The sequence below is a fragment of the Sceloporus undulatus genome, chromosome 7 (assembly GCF_019175285.1).
Source record: "Sceloporus undulatus isolate JIND9_A2432 ecotype Alabama chromosome 7, SceUnd_v1.1, whole genome shotgun sequence".
Taxonomy (NCBI): Eukaryota; Metazoa; Chordata; class Lepidosauria; order Squamata; family Phrynosomatidae; genus Sceloporus; species Sceloporus undulatus.
This window is the reverse complement of record NC_056528.1, coordinates 2,455,868-2,476,859: the sequence shown is the minus strand read 5'-3', so window position 1 is coordinate 2,476,859 and position 20,992 is coordinate 2,455,868. Positions and strand designations below refer to the sequence as shown.

Sequence of the window (20,992 nt, the reverse complement as noted above, 5' to 3'; positions counted from 1 at the left end):
TATTATTATTATTATTATTATTATTATTATTATTATTATTATTATTATTACGTTTATTTATACCTGCCTTCTTCCCAGGGACTCAAGGCAGCGTACAAATCTAAAACAGTCCACGTTAAAGCACTATAAATACGCAAAGTACAACTAATCTGGTATTCCCAGGCCCTATTACCTGACCTGAACTCGCAACTTCAGGGCAAGGTTTGCAGCACAAGGCTTAACAGATAGCAAGCTATGGCAAAGGGGAACCTTTCCAAGTATCTTGTGTTATCTCTATACACCATTTTCTCACTTTAAAACAGCCTTACTGTGGTTTGAGTGTTGGACTATGACTCTGGAGACCAGAATTCGAAACTACTGGGAGGCTTGTGGCAAGTTGCACTCTCTCGGCCCCAGAGGATGGCAAAGACAAGCCACTTCTGAACAAGCCTTGCCAAGAAGATAAGTTTGCCTTAGGATCAGAGATGACTTGAAGGCACACACAGCAACAAGAGAAGCGCTAATCTTAGATCCACTCTTCTTATCTAAAGCGGTGCCACAAAGGAAAGGTGATAGCAGATTCATTCAAATTCCACGTTTTCTAAAAGTATTAAAGCGAGGTGGGGGGGGGGGGACTTAAATGGCGAGGATCCATCCCGGGAACATACTACGAATATCAACATGTTCAAGTAGCTACCGATGACTGACCAAATGAAGAAAGAGTGGGAAGAAGAGGAATGGAGCGGAGTATCTTGGGAAAAGATCAGGGCTGCTTGGAAACCTTAACAGAAGCACTCCACACTGCAATGTTCTGTTGCAAGCCCCATTTGTAAAATCAAAGGACAGTTTAGTTTGACATTTTGATCAACGAATAGTGAGATCCACGTTAAAAATAACAAATCAGGGGACCGAATTCCTCTGTCTCTCCCACTTTTTCCTCTTCCCTGTTTCGCTACTTCTTTTGCACCTGAAAGAGATCCACCGCAGAAGGAAACGGCCTCCAAAATGGTGGCACAAATGCCAGTCCAAAAACTTGGACAGCCCTCCATCTCTTGCCTCCTGCATTTCTGGACCCAAAGGAATTCCCCCAAACTGTTTGGCAGGAGCTTTGTGCTTTCCCTCCCTTCCTCCGCCGTCAAAGACGAGAGTCCTGCCCTTCCAGAAACCAACCCGCCAAGTACAGGATGTTTAAAGGGGGGGAAAAATAACCCCCAACCTGCGCAAAATACCTATTTAATCGGGTAAATAATCTGTCCGTTTGTTTTAAAGAGAGCGGCTTAGGTGTATTTACCCAACACACCTAGGAACCCTCCCTCGCATTCTTTCCTTCTTCTTTATAAAATAATAACTTTCTTTCCCTCGCACAAGGCATGTCTTTGCAGAGAGAGGGAAAGCAGCAGAGGGAAGGAACTGCACATCAGGCGCAAGATACCTTCGAAGCCACATAGATCACCTCCGCCACTGTTAGGTAAAAGGGAAAGGGCTCCGCTTCATGGCTGGGGAGCGAAGATAGGATGTTTAATTAACGTTTCTGGATTGCGAGACGAGGCTGTGGAAAAACCCCATAAAAATTCAGGGAAGGAGCTCCGCTTTGCCCCGGGTTTGCTTTGGCATTGAGCAAGTGACACAGAGAAAACGTGGGAAAGGGACACCAATTCCCCGGCATGAGTAAAGTTCAGCCTCTCCTCCTCTGCGCCACCATCTCTGCCACTCACTACGAATCCCCAAAGCTCACCATCCTCCCCTTCCATTTCTGCCTTGTCCATCTCATTATGGGTTGTAAAAGATGGGCATTACCACGCTTCTCCATCCAGTGCAGCACCTGGCACATGCTTGCATTGCAACCGTCCTCTCACTGGTGGATCTCTCTGCTCTCTGGCCATTGGCTCTATGGAAAAACAGCCATCAGAAAGCCAGGAAGACCCATCGCTGGCCTCTGCTTTAGGAGAGTTTTCTGGATGCAAAGCAAACCATTCTGAGCCCCACAAAGGTTTTTGTTTCTCTCACATTCAAACTTTCACAGGGCTGCTTGGCTCCTAGAAATGACCCCCAAGTACCAATGGGTTCAGCACAATCCTAAGAATGGCAAGTAGCGATAGGTCCTATTACATTCAATGAGACCTTTCCACTAGTTGAGCGGGTACAGAGCTGCGGCTGTAATTCCTGGAAAAAATGACGATGTGGTGATGTTTACTTTGTCTTTCTGGAAAGCCCACATTCTGATTTTGAGTCCTAAATCCTTGATGTATAGGGTCTCCCTGATTTTTTCCCCCCAAAAGTTGAGTGAGACATATTCTGCACATGCTCTACTAGGCCATGATGCAAACGAATGTCAATGAGAGTTGAAGCGAGTTCATAGCAGTTTGGCCTCAAAGATTCCTCTACTGAGTGGGAAGGGGGTTCTGCTCAAACCCTTGAGACTTTCTACAGGCAGCTGCCATAGGTTGCTTGCCATGGCCCAGAACCTGAGCCATGACCCGTCAAAGCTACAGGTAGAAATATCTCTTGAACATGTGCAGAGCATGTTTCTGGGCAAATTCAGGGAGAACCTACAAGTCAGGGATTTAGTTTGAAAGCTGAGTGTGGCTAGTGAGAGAAAGGGTTCACATTGACAGGTATGGACAGGCTTTACCCACCCAGGCTCCTCACCTGGAACCAGGCTTCCCTTGGGACTTTTTTGCGGGGGGGGGGGGGGAATGATCATCCTCCCATCATTTGGTTGACTCTTGATTTTTTTTCTGGGTTCCAACTTCTGGTTCCTGAAGAAACCAAGCTACAGTTCGGAGAAGACTGCATACAGTTTAGCTTTGACACTGCCATAAGAAGGTCTAACTTCTGCAAAACATCCAGAGAAGAGGCTGAGATGGTCCCCATCCTGACCAATACTTTATGCACAGTGCATGGCTCCTACATCCCATCTTTGCCCCGCAGTTGCCCCCCATCTCTACTCCTAGAGGTGGCTGTACTGAAAAAACACTTCCCTCCTTTCTTTGAATTATTTAAGGCCTGCCAAGTGCTCAGAAACACAGATGAAAGGTGATCAGGGAGGACAAAGGACGATTATTAATGATTAATGATGATTATTGTTATGGAGGCATGGTGATCCTGGAGGCGCTGTGGCACAAACGGCGAGGGCCGCCTCTTCGCGCCAAATGGCCGCCACCAAGAATACCCAACCCTTTCCTCCGCTGTCTTTATTGAAAAAATGTGAATACACGGCCTCATTCCTAGGATTCCAGGCAAGTTGCAAAGCAAATACAAGAAGTCACCGTTAAGCTATGTAATAAGACAACAACCAAAAACCAACATTATTTCTTTTTTTAAAAAATGGAGAGAAATTAAATCCTCTTGAAGATCAGATTATCCATTAAAAGGGCTTCCGATCAGGAAGGATCTGCAGCGTGCTTTGAAAACGTTCAGAGTTTTGTACAGACAGGTATCCTTGGTCTCGAGAGATGCAGGTCCAGGGCTAAGAAAGAAGAGAGAGGGCTTAGCAGGAGGTTCAAGGGCTTGCAGGAGACATGTGTGGGAACTCTGAGCAGCAGACTGCCTTTGCAGCATTCAAGACTGCCTTTCTGTGGACTGGAAGTTTGCATGACAAACCCAGACCATCGAGGAGCAAAGCTGGAAGACCACCAGGGATTCAGAAATGCCTAGCAGTCTAGTCGATGAGGAGGACACCTAGGTGCTCTTCTGTGATCTGCATGATGCACATGACCCTGGCTTGTCCACCTTTTCTCCCTCTGACACCAGTTTAACATCTGCATGGGAGGCCCATGAATGATAGCAAAGTTGCATGCAGCGATGGTGATGAACTAATGTTCCTGAGCAAGTGCGCAGCTTCACAACATTACTGTTTGGACTGCAGCTCTCCAAGACCCACAGCCAACATGGCTTAAATATAGTGAAAAGGTATACAGAGAGACCTTGTAACATTTTTGAGACTAACTGAAAGAAAGAAGTTGATAGCATGAGCCAACTTGGAAAAAGGAATGCATCTGACAAAGTAGATTGAAGTCTCAGAAAGCTCATGCTGCCAACTTCTTTTAGTTAGTGTCAAAGGTGCTACAAGGTCTGTCTATGTACTGATTCTGCAGACTAACATGGCTATATGTTTGTATAGTAAAAAGAATTAGGTTTTCAAAGCTCACACCTCCTTTACACCATACAAGGAGTGGGCAAAAAAACCACACAACACCCTCCTTTTAAAGCTGAAAAAAACACCTATCATGTTCTAGGATGGTTCTCCAGATGTTGTTGGGATGCAGCTCCCAGCAAACCCAATGGTGAGGGAAAGCGGGAAGCGTGGTTCTACAATACCTGGAGGACCTGGGGTAACTCCTTTGCCTCAGAATACATTTCTGAAAAAGCTTGATTCCATAAATCTGGCCACAGAGAACATAGTGCTGTCTCCTCCTCTTGATCCTGAAATCCATTAGGCAAAGCAAGGTGCCCTGTTTTTGTCAATTTCTCTTGTTTGATTGGGATTTCGTCAAGGGAGGCGCCTCAAGGCCCTGGAGGCTAGGCGTTGGGTACAGTAGACAAACCTGTGCACCCTTTTCCTCCGATTCCTCTGCTTTCCCTCCTCGATACGGTTTCAATTACTTCATTGGCAGCATGACATGGCAGACAAGTATTGCCAAAGACCAGTGTGGTGAGTATCAGTACATTTCAGAGCAAACAGGCTGGCAGGATTTCAGGATCTAGCTCACAAAATCTCCCCGTCTTCTGCTAGTCACTGAACACCCACACAACCGTTGTCCCTGCCATTGCCACCCCATGCCCAGTTCCCAGCTTCTGTGATGCCAAGATGGAGAGCGGACTGCCTACTCTCATTAGACGGATGCATTGTTATACCTCACTTGGGTTGGGGCAAAATAAGTTAGGAAGAGCTAAGTCTACCGTGCCAGATCCCCAAACCCTTGCTTATTGTTTTGCCTAAACCTAAATTCCACCAAAGGCACCTAGATTTAGGGTCAACAGCAACAGCACTGAAAATGACTGGGACCCTGGTCCTCACCCAGTTGCCCATCCTGGGTTAGAGTATTGGATTATTATTTCCGAGAGTCAGGTTTAAGTCACCTCTGAGCCATGAAAGTTGCTGGGTGACCCAGCTGAACTCACTCTCTCTCTGTCTGACCCACGTCACAAGGTTGTTGTGATGACAAAGTGAGGCAGAGGAGGACAGCCACATATGGTGCCTTAACTATAAATGTAATTAATAAAGAAAGAAATAACTGGAGTAGAAAGTGACAGGTATTTCCCAGTAATAGGTTGCTCCTATTTTTAGTGGATGGCTTTGCATTACAAGGAGTAGCCATGTGGGGCATTCTTCAGCAAGCTGATGGAAGTGATCCCTGCAGCGCATGGAGCACCAGGAGCTTCCGTTCCCTTCCAGACACAAGGCAGATGGGGATCCCTCATTTCCACCTTCTGCTTGCCCTCTGCACAAGGCTTAGAGCTGTCTCCAGTGGATGTCTGGATGCCCCAGGGCAAGGGAGGCAAAGAGATGGCTCAAAACAGAGAGTTGCCCCACACAGTGATTCGGTGATGACACACGGCGCAGGCAGACAACAGCTCCCGAGTGGGAGAACGCACTGGCGCAATGCTTCCTCCAGTCCAAACAACTCCACTGGCCACCACCTCTCTCTCTAGCTTACACACAGCCTGAAAAACCCACAAAAAACTACTTTCGGTATTGTTTTATGGATTGGCATTTTGGGAACACCATTAATTGTAGACCACTAAAAAGGCCAATGGATGGGCCCTAGAGCAGGTCGGGCCCAAACTCTCCCTGGAAGCACAGAGGACTACAGTGACATTGTGGAATTTTGGACATATCATGAGAAGAAAAATCTCACTAGAAAAGACTATAATGTTTGGTAAAGTGGAGAGCAACAGGAAAAAAGGAAGACCGCGTTCAAGATGGATAGACTCAGTCAGAGAAGCCATGGCCATGACTCTGCAGGAGCAGAGGATAGGGTGACTTGGAGGTCTCTCGTACATAGGGTCACCATGGATCAAAGTTGGCTTTATGTCAGTTAACAACAGCAGCATCATTTTTGGAAGTTTCTGGGGCCCTCAGAGTGTCCTGGGATCAACAAATTGAAACAGTAGTTGCCCATCCTTGCTTTCTTCAGGTACGGTTTGCTGGGGAGCAAGGAGGAAGGGAGAGGTGAGAATTCAGTTGAAGGCCAATCTGAGAGTGGTCTTACAACAACAAACCCTAAGGGAAACATTTACTATTGAAGAATCAAGATATTAATTTATAAAATGTAATCAATAGATGTATTAGGTATACACGTGAAATCCGAAATGGGGTTGGGGAGGCTATGTGGCGTTCCAAAAATTAGACCACCAAAGCTACTATCTAGTTGAGCTATGTAGACACAGCAGAAGTGTGCTGGATGATCCTGCTCTAAGAAATATTAAGATTGATGGTGAGCCTTCCCAGGATAATAAAGTCTGCCTGCCCTCTAGGCCCACTTACTAGGCATCCTAGGCACACTTATGTGAGAGTAAGAGGCACTGAACGCACGGAGGGCACTTCTAAGTACACTCACGGTGCCTGTCGCAATCAAAAGTGTTAAGGATGTTTCAATGATAATGGATGGAGAAACTCATTTGCCCTCTTCCCGCAAAGCGAATAGCAACCTGCCTGCCAATGTTGAGCCCTTCCTCCTTATAAAGAGTTCCAGGGAAACATCCTGCAAATACATCAGAGTCCTTACCCGATGCAGTTTAGCCTCACAACCTCCATGCCACGAAGGTAAATGAAGGTGAGAGAGTGCAATCCATCCAGCAACCTTCATCGCCACTACATGGCGCTGGCTCTTAAGAGGTTGGCTGCCCTTATTAGCGTGTGGCAGGGCATGCCCGCGATTGCTCTGTTGCGCTGGGCACACTACTAATTTCATGTGCTTCTCAGTCATTAGAAAAAGCAGTGGGGAGAAAGTGAAGAGGGGACTTTTGCTCTCTCGTTCTTCCTCCCGGACTGTTAGAACTCAAGAGTCATCCAGCAATTGACGGAGGGCAACCAACGCAAAGGATGCTTCGCACCGCAAGCCCATTGTTAACGTTTTCAAGCCGATTGCCTCAAGATGTGGTGATGGTGTGGGTTTGAATCCCTGCGCAGTCAGGAAGACTTTGGGCAAGTTAAATTTTCTCATCAACGACAAATCTCCGCTGCATACATTTTAAGAGCTAGTGTGGTGTAGCGGTCTGAGTGTTGGACCAGGACTCCACGACACCAAGTCGAATTCCTTCTGAACCACAAAAAACAACTGGGAGACCTTGGGCAATTCCCACTCTCCCAGCCTCAAATATGCCCCCAAATCATGCTGAGAGCCAATGTGGCACTGTGGCTTGAGTGCCGTCCCGAGAAGTTGCGGAAAAGTGCGTCTGAAGTCACACTCGGCCATGGAAACCCACGGGTTGAGCTCAGGTAAATCATACTCTCTTAGTGGGAGTCAACTTGAATGTAGGTAGCAACAACTGAGGCTTGACACCTCTTCCTCTCTCCCCTTTCTTCCTTTTTTGGGGGAGTCAAAAACTGAATTATTGCAACAACAGATTTATATATATATTGGACAAGTTATTATGATAATGATTATTATTGTGAAGTCGAAGGCTTTCGTGGCCGGCATCCATAACTTTTTGTGGGTTTTTCAGGCTCTGTGGCCATGTTCTAGAAGAGGTTATTCCTGATGTTTCACCAGCATCTCTGGCTGGCATCTTCAGAGAATGCTGGCATGGAAGTATGGAAGTGAGTGGGATACAGACACACACTGTGTGACCCTGGGTAGGGAGTTGTGGCCTCCATATTAACCTGTGTATTGTTCTGTTGTTGAATGGCAAGACCTGAGAGTGGGAGGATATGCAAAGAAAATTAGTGTCTGTTTAATTAGTGGCATTGTCTGCGGGGAAAACCCCTGACCCTGGCATCTCTGAAGATGCCAGCCACAGATGCTGGCAAAACGTCAGGAATAAACTCTTCTAGAACATGGCCACAGAGCCTGAAAAACCCACAAAAACCTACTGTTGTTGTTGTTGTTATTTGGATTATAGTGTCCAGAAATGTTCTCCCATAATACCTTTTCATCCTTGTTGCAGACTTGGAGAAGGGGCAGGTAGGTATGCAGTAACAGAGAGGAAGAGAAAAATCACCATCTCTGGGGGAAAGCCAGGGGTCTAGGCCTCCGCAGGGAGCCAACTGTGCCAGCTTCAGGTGGCATGCTGTGATCCGAATGACAGCTGACCGGACAAGCAAAAAGATATGGGGATGTGGGGCAGTGCCACAGTTCTTGCCCATGATCCGGGGAGGGAGAGACGGTGGCAAGGGGGTGCAAGGAAGGGGGGAAGTGTGAGGCAGACGTAGCGATCGCATTATTGAAGTAGCCTGGCCTGGCACCGCCGCGCTTTCGTCCTGGTAATCCTGTTAGCCAGCAATCTCCATTCCGAAAGAGCTTCATTTCTTTGTGAATATTTGTAAACTAGATATCTAATGGAAAATTATAGGAAAATTATAGTGAAATTCATGACGAAGAAATCCGATTAGCCCTAATTCAATTATGCCATCTTAGCCCACACTGCACATTTCCCATTTTTTTCCCATAAATACCAATGCCAGGGGTCCGGGTAATCAAATAAAATTGAAAATCATCTTTCCATTAAATTCAATTAGCTGCAATTTCTAAAGCCTATCAGAGATTTTAATTACTAAATTATAAAATTCTCCAATGCTAAATTGAAAGGGAAAAAAATGACATATCCTTGGGTTTCAAAAAAAAGAAGAAGAAGAAAAAGAGGGGGAATGTTACAGCAAAAAACCTTGAAAAATACCCTTCCTGTCTTTTGTCTGTGCGCATACAGACTGAATAGGTGAGCAAAAAGCGCACTGTTTTCTGTCAATGCGTGAGAGGGAACATGGTACTGAAAGAAGGTTGAGAACTAGAAGAGAAGATTTCATACTGAATTAAAAAGACTTTAAAGTCCCTGTTCTGTTCCTATTTTGAAGATGCATACACATTGGATTTAATCCCACATATTTTCTGTCATATCCCAGTATGATCAGAGACTTTTCATACCAGCGCATAGGTCGGTTTCATTTAACTGAGTATAACATTGGAAACAACAGGAACAAAATCGGAGACTTTTGAGTGAGTCTGGATGTGCCCAAATGCACATTGAGTAACCAATTCCCTTTGGATAGTAAGAGCAGTTGTACCGTGTATCCTGAATGTGTTGCTTGTAGCCTGCATCCCATCCCAAGTTTATCACACTGGAAAAAGGAATGGGATATTAGCGCTGGGCACAAAACAACACTTTTCTATGCGGGAAACGTATTTTCTGCAAACAAAAATTGTTGTTTTCTACAGGCATTTTTCACACAGCGTCCCAAACTGTGAACAGTCATTGAAAACTCCAGAGGGAATTGCTGTTATTGTTATATGCTCTCCAGTCAACTCAAACTCATAGTGAGCCTATGAATTAAAGACCTCCAAGACAAACTTCCTTGTGGCAAGGAGAAAAATGGTAAAATTATTCATTCTTTCATGAGAGAATGAAAGTTATGAAGCTTCACGTCCCTAACAGGACATGAACCATGACTTATGGGCAAAGCATGCGCTTTGCAGGCAGATGGTCCCAAAGCTCAGGTCCCGGCACCTTCCAAGAGAAGGGAGCAGATGCCGAACCATCAAAGAAGCGATCCTGACCAGAAAACCCATTTGAAGAGCAATTGCTGTGTGATCTCTGCAGGATCCTCTGGACAACAGCCCTGCCATCGTTCTCATAGCATTCATCTCAACCAAAAGGGACAAACAATGGCCTGTTCCAGACTGCCAAAATAAAGCTGCTTCGGGTCTCTTTGGAGGTATGCTGTTTAAATGATGCCTGGGTCCTAAGAGTCCAGAGGTCACGCCAAAGCCACACTCCATTCCTAAGCACTGGAGGGCAGCTTTGGTGCAGCTTCTGAATTTTTAGGATGCATGCATCATTTAAACAACATACCTCCAAAGAGACCCCAAGCAGCTTTATTTTGGCAGTCTGGAACAGGCCTATATGACCAGAAAGGGGCTTCATGTGGGCCAGCGTTCTCTCCTTACGATAGCCAACTCAATGCCCACAAGCAACCAGTACTAGAGGGAAGCTGTGATGACTGAGAGCCCCCATCATCCATTAGTCTAGTCCCCTTTTATACTGGGATCTTTTCACCTTGTGGCTATGAGTTCCACTGTTTAACCACTCACTGTGGGCTCCCATTTATTTGCCTCAACCTTCCCTCCCTTCTGTGTCCCTGGATGATGGGCTCCAGTATTTTCTCCCCTCATCCCTTTTCCATGCCATGCATAGCAAAGCATTCTGCCCTTGTCCCCGGCATGCCATGCCCTTCAAGAGAACAAGAGCACCTCCTGTTTGGAAAGCCACGGCTAAGGAAATGTTTTAATGACCTCCTTGCAAGATAATCTACCTCCTCCTGCATATGCAGAGAGTGTAAACAATACTGTACAGGGATACACAAATGAACACACACACACATGCATACACACACAGAGTAGTTCAATCTGGTCGCTTTTGCATGTGCAATTGCAAACAGAGCCTGCGCTCTATCCAGGAAGCCTCCAAATGCACCCCACCTTTAGCTCAGGAGGGCTCCCCACCACAAACAGAGTTGTCCTTTCTGACGGAAACAGTTTCCCAAGGCCTCCACGATCCCCCATAGCTCCTGAAACTGACAAAGTGTGGCCTTTTCTGAGCCAGTTTCGAGGACGTCGCTAGGCGCAGATCCGGCCTGCTTTCTTTATTTGTGCCACTCTGGCGGAGCTGATGCAAAGCTTCATTTGCCAGGCGCCCTGGAGTTGCCAGTCTGGGGAGGTGCCCGCAAACAAAACAAAAAAGTTAATTATCTAGGCTTTTTTTCCTCTCCTTTTCTTTAATAAATAAGGGAAACTGGCTGAGCCGGATTCTTGGCTGGGCTCCGTCTCCCCCTTTATCGCCCATCAGTTTCTGTGATACATTATTCACAGGATAAAGTTTTGCAACGCATAGGGTTGTTACTAAATCCTTTTTTGTTGCATTCCTACTTTTCTTCTCCTCCCTCCCTTTCTCAATTTCTGAATGCCAGGGAAGGAGGAGGAGGAGGAGGAGGAGGAGGAGGAGGAGATGATGATGATGATGATGATGATGATGATGATGATGACCATGATATTGTAAGCAAGCGCATGAAAGGCCTGAAGAAGCAAAAGAGAAGCTCCAAGAAGTTGGCTGGTGGGCACTCCTTCCTTTGCTGAGGCTTAGAAGGGACTCTTGGCACCAGACCCAACTGCACACCTTGGTTGCCCTCTCGCCCTGCAATGTTAGGCGGGCCTTCCTGGTCTTGTTGGACTACAACTCCCATCTAGGAATAGTAGGAGTTGCAATCTCACAATATCTAGGAAACACGCAAATATTCCCCAGCCCTGTACTGTAATAAAGTAGATGCTTTATCCTCTTGGCTTTCTGCAAGATGCATCCAGTTGTTTTTAGAATTCACAAAACTCAGAAATGAGTGAGTTAATTTCTACCTGGAGAAGCACACAACTTGGCCAGTCTTTGCCCTTGGCAAAACAAAGTGTGTTAAAGACTTCTGTTGCAACACAATCTGCTCAATACAACTTGTTGTTATGTGCTTCAGCTTATGTTGACCCTACAAATGAGAGGCCCCCAGTGTTCCCAGTTATACACCGCCCTGCTCAGGCCTTGCAAACTCAGTGCTGTGGCTTCCTTGGTTGAAACACTCCATCTGCAATGCAGCCTTCCTCTTTTCCTACAGCCTTCCACTTTGTCTTTTCCAGTGAGTCGCTTGACATGACCAAAGTACAGCATCCTCAAGTTTAGTCATCTTGGCTTCTAGGAAAAGGTCAGGCTTGATTTGATCTGTGACCCATTCATTTGTCTTTTTAGCAGTTCACAGTATCTCTGGATCTCTTCTCCAGCACCACATTTCAAATGAGCTCATTTTCTTTCTATCAGATCTGCGTAACTACTTTCGCTTATTTTGGGTGAGAGGAACATGGAATACATTGAGGCAGAAGGCATAGGGCTCCAAACATGGACAGATATGCATGCATGTCCAGCTTGGAAATGCAACATTTTAAGAATGCAGCTCTAAGAAAACACTAAGGTAGCACAGAACTGTAGTCCAAAAAAGTACCTGTTCTGAACTCTTAAGACTGTACTTGGGAATGGAATATACTCCTTTGTGATCTGGGTAAATATTTCAATGGCTAACTAGAATACATGGGAGGTATCATAGTGTTACTTAAAAAATGCTAACTATCAGAAAACTGGAAATCATAATATATTGGGCCCTTGGTATCTACTGGGGTTTGGTTCCAGGACTTCCCATGGATAACAAAGTCCAAGGATGCTAATAGTAAAATGATGTCCCTTATATAAAGTGGCAAATCAGACTTGGATTTTTTTTGGGGGGGGGCATTTTCAATCCATGGATGGTTGAATCCATGGATGCAGAATCTGTGGATATGGAGGGCCAACTGTAAGACTGCTATCCAAAGCATGCTTCCATCCACTTCAATGCAAGCACCTTCAGGAAAACAGGCTTGCGCCCTCCACAATATGGCACCCCTTCAAATATTTAAACAGGGCTATCATATCATCTCTTAACCTTCTCTTCTCTAGACTAAACATCCCCAGCTCCCTAAGTCTCTCTTCTGCACAGCCATTAATGGTACATGAGTCCTTATTTATATGTAGGATATTGTGATGTTCACGTGTATGGTAGATGATGTAAAGTTATGTTTGGATTAGACGTTACGACATGTTATGGGATATGTTATGTGTCATGTGTTATGTTATGTTATGTTCTAATAAAAGATAAAATAAAATAAAGGAAAATAAAGGTACATGAGTTATCTCCAGTTTCCAATCTGGCCCAGGGTGACCAGACGTCACGACCGCAAAGGAAGACAAGGCATCCCAAAAAGTAGGGTGTTACAAAATAAAAGCTACAAACATTGCTATGCATATTCCTCAGTCATACTCAAAGTGGTGGACATTTTGGAATTCCTCCCGGACAAAAGGCTTGAACGTAGGACCTGTCCTGGGAAAGGATGATGCCCGGTCACCCCAAATCTGGCAACCCCACTAATATGCACCATGTCACAATATGCAGCCATTAGCCGTCCGGATGCCCTGCCCTTGGCCATCCGAGGCTTTCTCTCCAGCTCCTGCGCTGTTATTTCTCACTCCCCGCTGCCTGTCGAGAGGAGTCTCGTATTTTCAGTGCTCACCAGACCATGAATTCACCTTCATACCAGTTACAGGGTTATTTAGCTTTTTCTGACGCCAATAACTACCTCGTTTCCACTGGAGGTTCTGCCAGTCAAACCGTTTGTGCGCACTCTCTCTCTCACCCACCCATCCCCACACGCTATAACCTTAAAACTTTTTCATATGTTCATGTGCATACATGTCCATACAAACACACACAGAGTAATGCCCACCCCAAGCAGGGGGACAACGTTTGGCACCCACTGCCATCAAACTGAGCGCCCTACAAGGTGCCCCCCTGGGAAAGCATGAGACGGCGGAGTGCGAAAGGGTGAAATGAATGGAAAGATATGTAGAGTGACAGATGATGAGGGCAGGTGGGACAGAAAAGAGAAAAAAGAAAAGAGCCAGAGGATCAGGAAGGGCATCTGAAGAAAGGAAAGAACGCAGAATACAGGGGACAAATGGATCTCTCCCTGCACAATGCATCTTCTTTTCTAATGAACAAGGCAGGTTTTTGGGATGGGACTGGTCTCAGTTCAATGGAGCATCAGGTGTTTTTAAAGTGGCTCTGACCAACTACCCTGAAATGGGAGACCTGGGTTCAAAACTCCCCATATCAGTGCCAGCCGGTTCAGTGAGAATGTGGAATGGAGTGGGAGGGTAAGGGTGCCATCTTGTCTTCCACCTCAAGGAGTGATAAAAATCTGGGGCAGCCCTGTTGCTATCACAAGATGTATGGCTGCTAGTAGTCTTGTAGTTTTGGACCACAAACGCTATGCTTCTTAATACTGTTTGCTGGGGAGGATAAGCAGAAGGGTGACATCGGGCTGTTGGTGGACTTTCCATTAAGATATCTGCTTGCTGGGAAAACGGACTCTGGACTAGATGGGCCTTTGGACTTTTCAAGAGTCTCCTTCCTTGGAGGTCTTTAAACAGAGGCTGGATGGCTGTCTGTTTGGTCTGCTTTAATTGAGAGTTCCTGCATGGCAGAATGGGGTTGGACTGGATGGCCCTTGAGGTCTCTTCCAACTTCCACACTGGGGCTGATTCCAGCATTAAAGAGAGATTAAAGTGCATTTAAAGCATCCCTCAAATGAAGAGGAAATGACGAGTAACTGAACGAATGATTATCACAGGCAATTGCGCAAATAAAGTGATATCGGAAATGCACTGTCGCCGAAATCCCGAAAGTAAATGATGTGCATTAATGCTTCTTTAATCCTTGTACTTGTTCGCCGCCTTGAGTCCCTATATTGGCATAAAAGAAACTAATAATAATAATAATAACAACAATAACAACAACCACAGATGGGGAGGCTCGACCTTGTCCTGTTGCTGTGTGTGTTCAAGTCGTTTTGGACTTATGGTGACCTTGTCCAAAAGGGGTTTGCCTTTGCCTTCTTCCAAGGCTGAGAGAGTGTGACTTGCCTGTGGGTTTCCGTAGCTGAGTGGGGATTCAAATCCTGGTCCTTAGAGTTGTGGTCCAACATTCAAGCCACTACACCATGCTGGCTGTACGTTTAAACAGTCAAAATCATCCTTGGTTGTTGATTTGTCTAGTTGGTTAATATGGGTTATAAAAGAGAATAGTTGCCCACAACGTTTAGGGGTTCACTCTTTCCACGGCTACTCTGAGCAAAGCTTGGAAAAGTTACCTTTTTGGACTGCAGTTCCCAGAATCCCCCAGCCAGTATGACCACTGGCTATGGAGGGGAAGGGATTCTGGAAGGACTGGTGCAAAGAAAAGGACCTTTGTCTACGTTCTGCCCATGCCACAGGCCTACCTGCTGCCCATTTACCAACAGCATGTTAACAAGGAGTGCTACGTTTGCAGAGATTAGCTTTTGGCACAGGAACAAATGTTCCTGCAGTCCAGGGAAAGAAAGAAACATTGATTTCTCTTTCTAAAAGAGTGGGTTGTTTCAAGAACGGTGGCAGATATGGGATGCAGGGGGCCATCCGGTTTGCTGGCCTTTCACAGATCTACGAGAGAAAAGATGGGGCAGGTAGCTTTCCCCGTTGGCGCATCTCTAGGGTAGGAAAAGCAGCAACTGTTGAATGTCTCCAATCCCTGCAAAGTGAGAAAGATGGTGGGGAAAAAGGAGGAAAAGAAGAACGTATGTTCCTTTCCCCCATAGACTACAAACCCACTGGTCCAGGGACACTTTCTGATCCGTTTTTGTGCCGCACTTGGCACTCAGGCAGTAAATAAATATTGAATTTTAGAATACAAACAGAGGAAGGAGAATTCATCCACACCCCTTGCTTTTTGCTGATGATTTCTCCCATTTCTTCCACACACTGGACCTTGCCCCCAAGAAAGTCGACAACCCACTTCTGGGCATCGGCAGACTTTCGCCTTTTTGCTTGCAATGGCTCCATCGCTCCCACCAAAAAAATTCTGCTGTGGCTCTTGTGACACAACCAAGGTGACCTGATGAACCTATCCCCACTTTTTTCCTGCTTCCCACCTTCCTGATGATTAATAATAATAATCATAATGGAGTTTTGAACAAACAATAGATCGATGGATCCCCGCCCCCTCTGAAAGAAAACAAACACCAAGATCACCACAAATTAGACAATGTTTCGCTTGGCTTCATCCAAACAGCCTGACAATTTTTTTGGGGAGGGGGGGGATGTTGCCACAGCGACAGAATAACACAATGTTCTGTCTGTTGCAAAGAGCAATCAATTAACTTCATGCCGCCTGGTCCCTGTTTACTCTTCCATCCAGAGGGGCTCCCGCCTCTCCCCATCCCTCTTCCCTGGCTGCATCCGCACGACAGAAATAATCCAATCTGACACCGCTTTAACTGCCAAGGCTCCGTGCCATGCAGTTTTGGGGATTGTCGTTTCCCCGGAATCGCATAGTGTGGAACCAGGGCAGTTAAACTGGTTTATTTCTGCAATCAGGATGCAAGCCCAAGTCTTACTTTCTTCACTACATCCGGAGCCCAACATTCTTCCTTGGTTTTCAATGACCCTCCTCACCTCCTTCCAACTGGCAAACAAGTTTCATTTCATTTTTGTGTACGTAAGCTGCAAATATTATCACAATTGTGGCCTGAGACGACATCCTCAGCTCCCATTATTCCACACTATCAGTGGTTTCAGCTTTGTGGTTGATGGGATCGACAGTCCAGCACAACCATGTTCGTATGTGTGTGCGTTTTACCCTGGGCACCTTCCCACAAACACTTGCTCTGGCTGATATATCCTTATCATATGGAGAACCATCAGTCTACAAGAAGAGGGCAACTAGGGCCAGTAGCCAATGATGGGCAGAACTAAGCCCAAAATAGGTAGAACCTCCAAAACCACATAGCTCCTAAGAGATGGGACAGGTGTGCAGACACACTTCCCTACAGCTTGCGAAAGTTTTCTTTTGGTCTACAACTCCTTGACCATGATGCTGAGGTGGTCTCATCCAAACATGTAACTCCTCCAAACGTTGGCAAAAGGAAAAAAATGAAAGGCATCTTAGACAGATAGGGCAGGCAGCTGGATGCCACTGGGAGCAGCATGAATGAACTCACTTGCTGTGTCCTTCTCGATTTCACACAAATTGGCCAAGGTTTGATAAAATATGCCAGCGTCCCTGCTGAAAATGTTGCTCACGTAGGCCTGACAGCATAAATAAGGTGGACTGACCTTCATCATACTCAGCGTTTTCAGGTCTACTTCGCATTTATAGATTGCTTTTTTGGGAGCGTCTCTCTCTACGCGTTTGGAGCCACCGCAATGTGCCCCAAACCAATGCCTCCTGCTTCTGCCAAAGCCAGGACCTTGGGTTCTCTCCCTTTTCTGAAAGCCAATCTGTCAGGGAACCTGTTGGTGACAAGGGCTTGTTGACTGCTCCCTGTCCATTACGGCCCAGATTATAAGCATATTGCACAGTTCTCTCTGCACGATGCCTGGGAAATCCAATACGCTGAAAGGTTAATGCAATCAATTAGGGTGACAGGGAAGTAAAGGAAGGCTTCCAAGTAGATGAAAAAGAAAAGAGAGAGAGAAAGAGAGACCGAAGGAGCCTCCGCAGATGACTGGAAAAATAACCCACTTTTCTCTCTTGGCGATAGATTTGCACTAATGCCAATTCAGTGTCGCGCGTACGGTGACTTATCCCTGGATAGCAACAAAGGCATTATCTTCTGGCCTGCCACTTTTTGAAAACAGGGGAGATAGGAGGCAGGGGCAGCCCAGCCTTGAAAGCTGAAGTAAATGAACTAAAAGGTCAACAAGCACAGGGCAGGATTACTGTGGCAGCCATAGTTCGCATTTGTTTCTTGCAAAGCCCTGTAAGCATTGCATGCTTCCTTGATCTAGGCCCAGGGAAGAGCATACTATCCTCCTGCAAACACTGGGGGGGGGGGACAAATGATGGAGGGAAAAAGAACTTATTGGAAATAAGGGAATGATGCAGATGTTGCTAGAAGGGGAAAAGAGAAGGGGTCACATTATTATGCTTCCGAATGAAGTCATGAACACAGTCCAGGAGGTTGCTGGGGATGTTAAGGCAGGCGGCAAGCAATGGGATCATGCCGAAAACAACAAGAAATTATGGCTGGCTTTGAAGCATGACGCTGTAAGATACTGTCTACAGGCTGAGGTGGTTGCTTTGGCTTTGCCAGGGAGAAAGACCGGCCTAGAAAGAGGGTAAAAGGAGAAGAGACAGCAAAGGGAAGCATATCCAAGGGGACAGCATGGTCTTGCATGATCCTTCAGCAGCAAGGAGGCTAACACTGTACTCACCTCCCACATTTCACAGCTAAACATTGGGAAGGATGTGACCAAGCAACATCAGATGGCAAAGATGTTATTAATGAGGAAGATGGTTAAGATGGCAAATGTTATTAATGAGAAAGAACACACAAGTTAGGAGAGGCTGCAGCCATTTGCTTTTGCCTGAGCTTACAGACAGTTCTGCCACCTTCTCTTCTCTCCCCCATTGCTGTATTATTTGAGTGCAAACTCCTTTGGCATTTTGAACTCAGTTTGCAACAACTGAAGTAAGCAGAAACCAGGACATTTTAAAAGCAGCTGGAAGAGTAGAACAACAGAGGATTAACTGGGACGGTCCCAGTGTCAGTCTCAAATCGGGATAGTTGGAGGAGGCTGCACATGATGGCTCTCGCTGTCAAATCCCAATCTTTGTTTTCCACGAGGGCTTCAAACATTGAAGCCGTGCACTGAAAAGTCCTTTGAACCCCAAAGACGGAACCAGTCAGGTAGTTTGAGAGTCAACAAGCATCCTAAGATGCCAGTCAGGTACTCTGAGAGTCAACAAGCATCCTAAGACGCAGTCCTGTTTCCTAGCCACCTGCAGCCACTGTGCCAGCTGCTTCCAAAGACAATGATAGGGAGGCAGTGCCAGCGGCTTGTTAGGACAAATTACGGCTCCATCGCTCCCTGCTGCACTCTTCCTTAATCTCCCTACTTAGCCACTGACAAGCCCTCCTGGGTTGCTCTTCCTCGCTCCTGGAAGAGTCATCTCAGATCACCAGAGGCGCCTGGGGCTAGACATTTTGGTCACCAGAGGCTGGCAGTGTGGGGAATTTGGGTTGGAGCAGGCAGAGAGAGGCCTGTGCACCATTGCTCAGCTATTTTTATTGGCAAACCCTCTCTTTGTTTCCAGTTTAGCTCTAAATTGCGCTGCAAGGATCAGCGATGTAGCTATGGAGGGGGGCAAACTGAGGACATGGCCCCTACATAAAAAATTTTTGTCACCGATGCCTGTAGTCCCCAAAGTTTCTATCATTGCAGAAAGCGAGAAACTCAAAATTGTGAATACCTCTCAAACGCCTTCATTTGCTGCGTTCAAATTCCCCTGCTCATTTTGCCTTCCCTTTTTTATTGGCATGCCTAAACTCTCTTTCTAGACAGCTTTTGGTGGGTTTTTCAGGCTATGTGGCCATGTTCTAGAAGAGTTTATTCCTGACGTTTCACCAGCATCTGTGACTGGCATATTTAAAGAATGCATTCTCTGAAGATGCCAGCCACAGATGCTGGTGAAACGTCAGGAATAAACTCTTCTAGAACATGGCCACATAGCCCGAAAAACCCACAAAAAACTATGGAGGCCGACCATGAAAGCCTTCGACTTCTCTTTCTAAATGCTCAGCTGAGGTTTTCAGTTGCTGCAATGCTAGAAATTTGGAGGCAGAAGGAACATTTCATTGTGGGAGGTAGAATTGTCATTGGGGGGCAATATCCCCATTTAACACCCTCCTTGCATAGATACACTTCTGGAAGGATACTGAAGGATAGTATAAGCAGGATGGTTTAAGAGGTAGGGTAAAATGAAAAGTGGGGACAGGACCAAGCAGTAATGGGGGGGGGGGGGGCGAAGACAAGAGAAGGAAGGAGGGAGCCATGGATGGGAGGAGGAAAAAGCTGTAACCAGGGCGGTGAAGCACGCAAAGGGAAGCATCCATGCGCTGCTTTTGAGCGCTCGAGGCAGGGTGCTCAGGGGGGTGACCTACACCATGCCTGACTGTGATCGTGTTTCAGGGCCACTGCCTGTCGAACCCGAGACAATAAAGGGCCGCCTTTGAAGTTGGAAAAAAGAAGCCGAAATGCCAAAAAAGAAAGAAAAAAGAAAGAAACAAAAAAAAAAAGTGACTAGAAAGATCTTTGGGAGGATGGGAAGATGTGTGCAGAGTAAAGGGGCAAGCGGGTGGGCGGAGGAGACAAAGCCAGAGCCGGGTCCCCAGCGGGGCACCCCGAAACCAAAAGGGACAAAAAGAAAACAAACAGTTTATGAGTGGGGCACATGCTGCCTTCTGTCTGCCGTCTCCCTCTCGCCCTCCTGGCCCCCAAACCCCCTGCCTCCCGAGAGGCCCCTTCGGTGATGGATGGATGTGTAAGGCCTACTCATTCCTGCCATGTTGCGGGAGAAATATTTACATAACACTGGCCTTCCACCGGTCACCTCTGACACCACTAGGCATGGCCTCCAGCCTGGCTCTGCTGAGAGAAGGGGGCCCACTAGCTCCACTGGCACCTGGCCATGGAGGGGAAGGTTGGGCTGCAAGATGAAATGGCACCTTGATGCCACTTGGTGAGGAATTTCTAGAGGCACCAAACTGTGGTATCATAGAATCATTGGCAATGTTTTTTGGAGCAGGGGAGGCTCAGACAACTATAACCTGGCCCAGTAGCAAATATTCTCAAGGCTGCTAACAGAGTTCTGAGAAACCTGCTGAATGACAAGTTGGTGATCGTAGTGGACCACTTTGGACTGCAATCCCTGCATGTAAAGATGGACTGCAACAAGGGAAATAGCTCACACCAACACTTCCTCCTCAGATGTGTTTGCAACAAGGGTTTTCTCCCAGATAAGGAAACGTGCAAAGCCATAACCTCCTCCTGCCTCCCAGCACAGTCCAAAGTGCTACAGTCTGTTTGCCGGTTGACCACTTCACCTCCAGGGACCTTTCCACACTACAGAATTATAGCGCTATGAGTACCTTTCACTGCCATGCTGCATCGTGTGGAATCCTGGGATTGGTAGTCTAGAATTCTAAATAACCTTCCCTAGACTGGAAATCCCAGGATTGCACAGGATGGAACCATGCCAGGTAAAGGGGAATCACAGCACTATAACTCCGTCATGTGGACGGGACCCTGGTTTTCAGAATGTGTGAAGAGCAGGACTTGCTTTGTCCAATGGGTATTCCAAAAGAGTTCCATAGGTAAGCCCTAACAACCGATTACAAAACAAATACATTCACAA

The 20,992-nt window shown here is 46.4% G+C and overlaps 1 protein-coding gene across 1 annotated transcript in view; it reads right to left on the bottom strand.

Moving 5' to 3' along the window:
- Positions 1–20,992, bottom strand: part of CASZ1 (castor zinc finger 1) — a 248,152-nt gene that overhangs the window by 112,280 nt on the left and 114,880 nt on the right. The gene's annotated exons all lie outside the window — the stretch shown is intronic.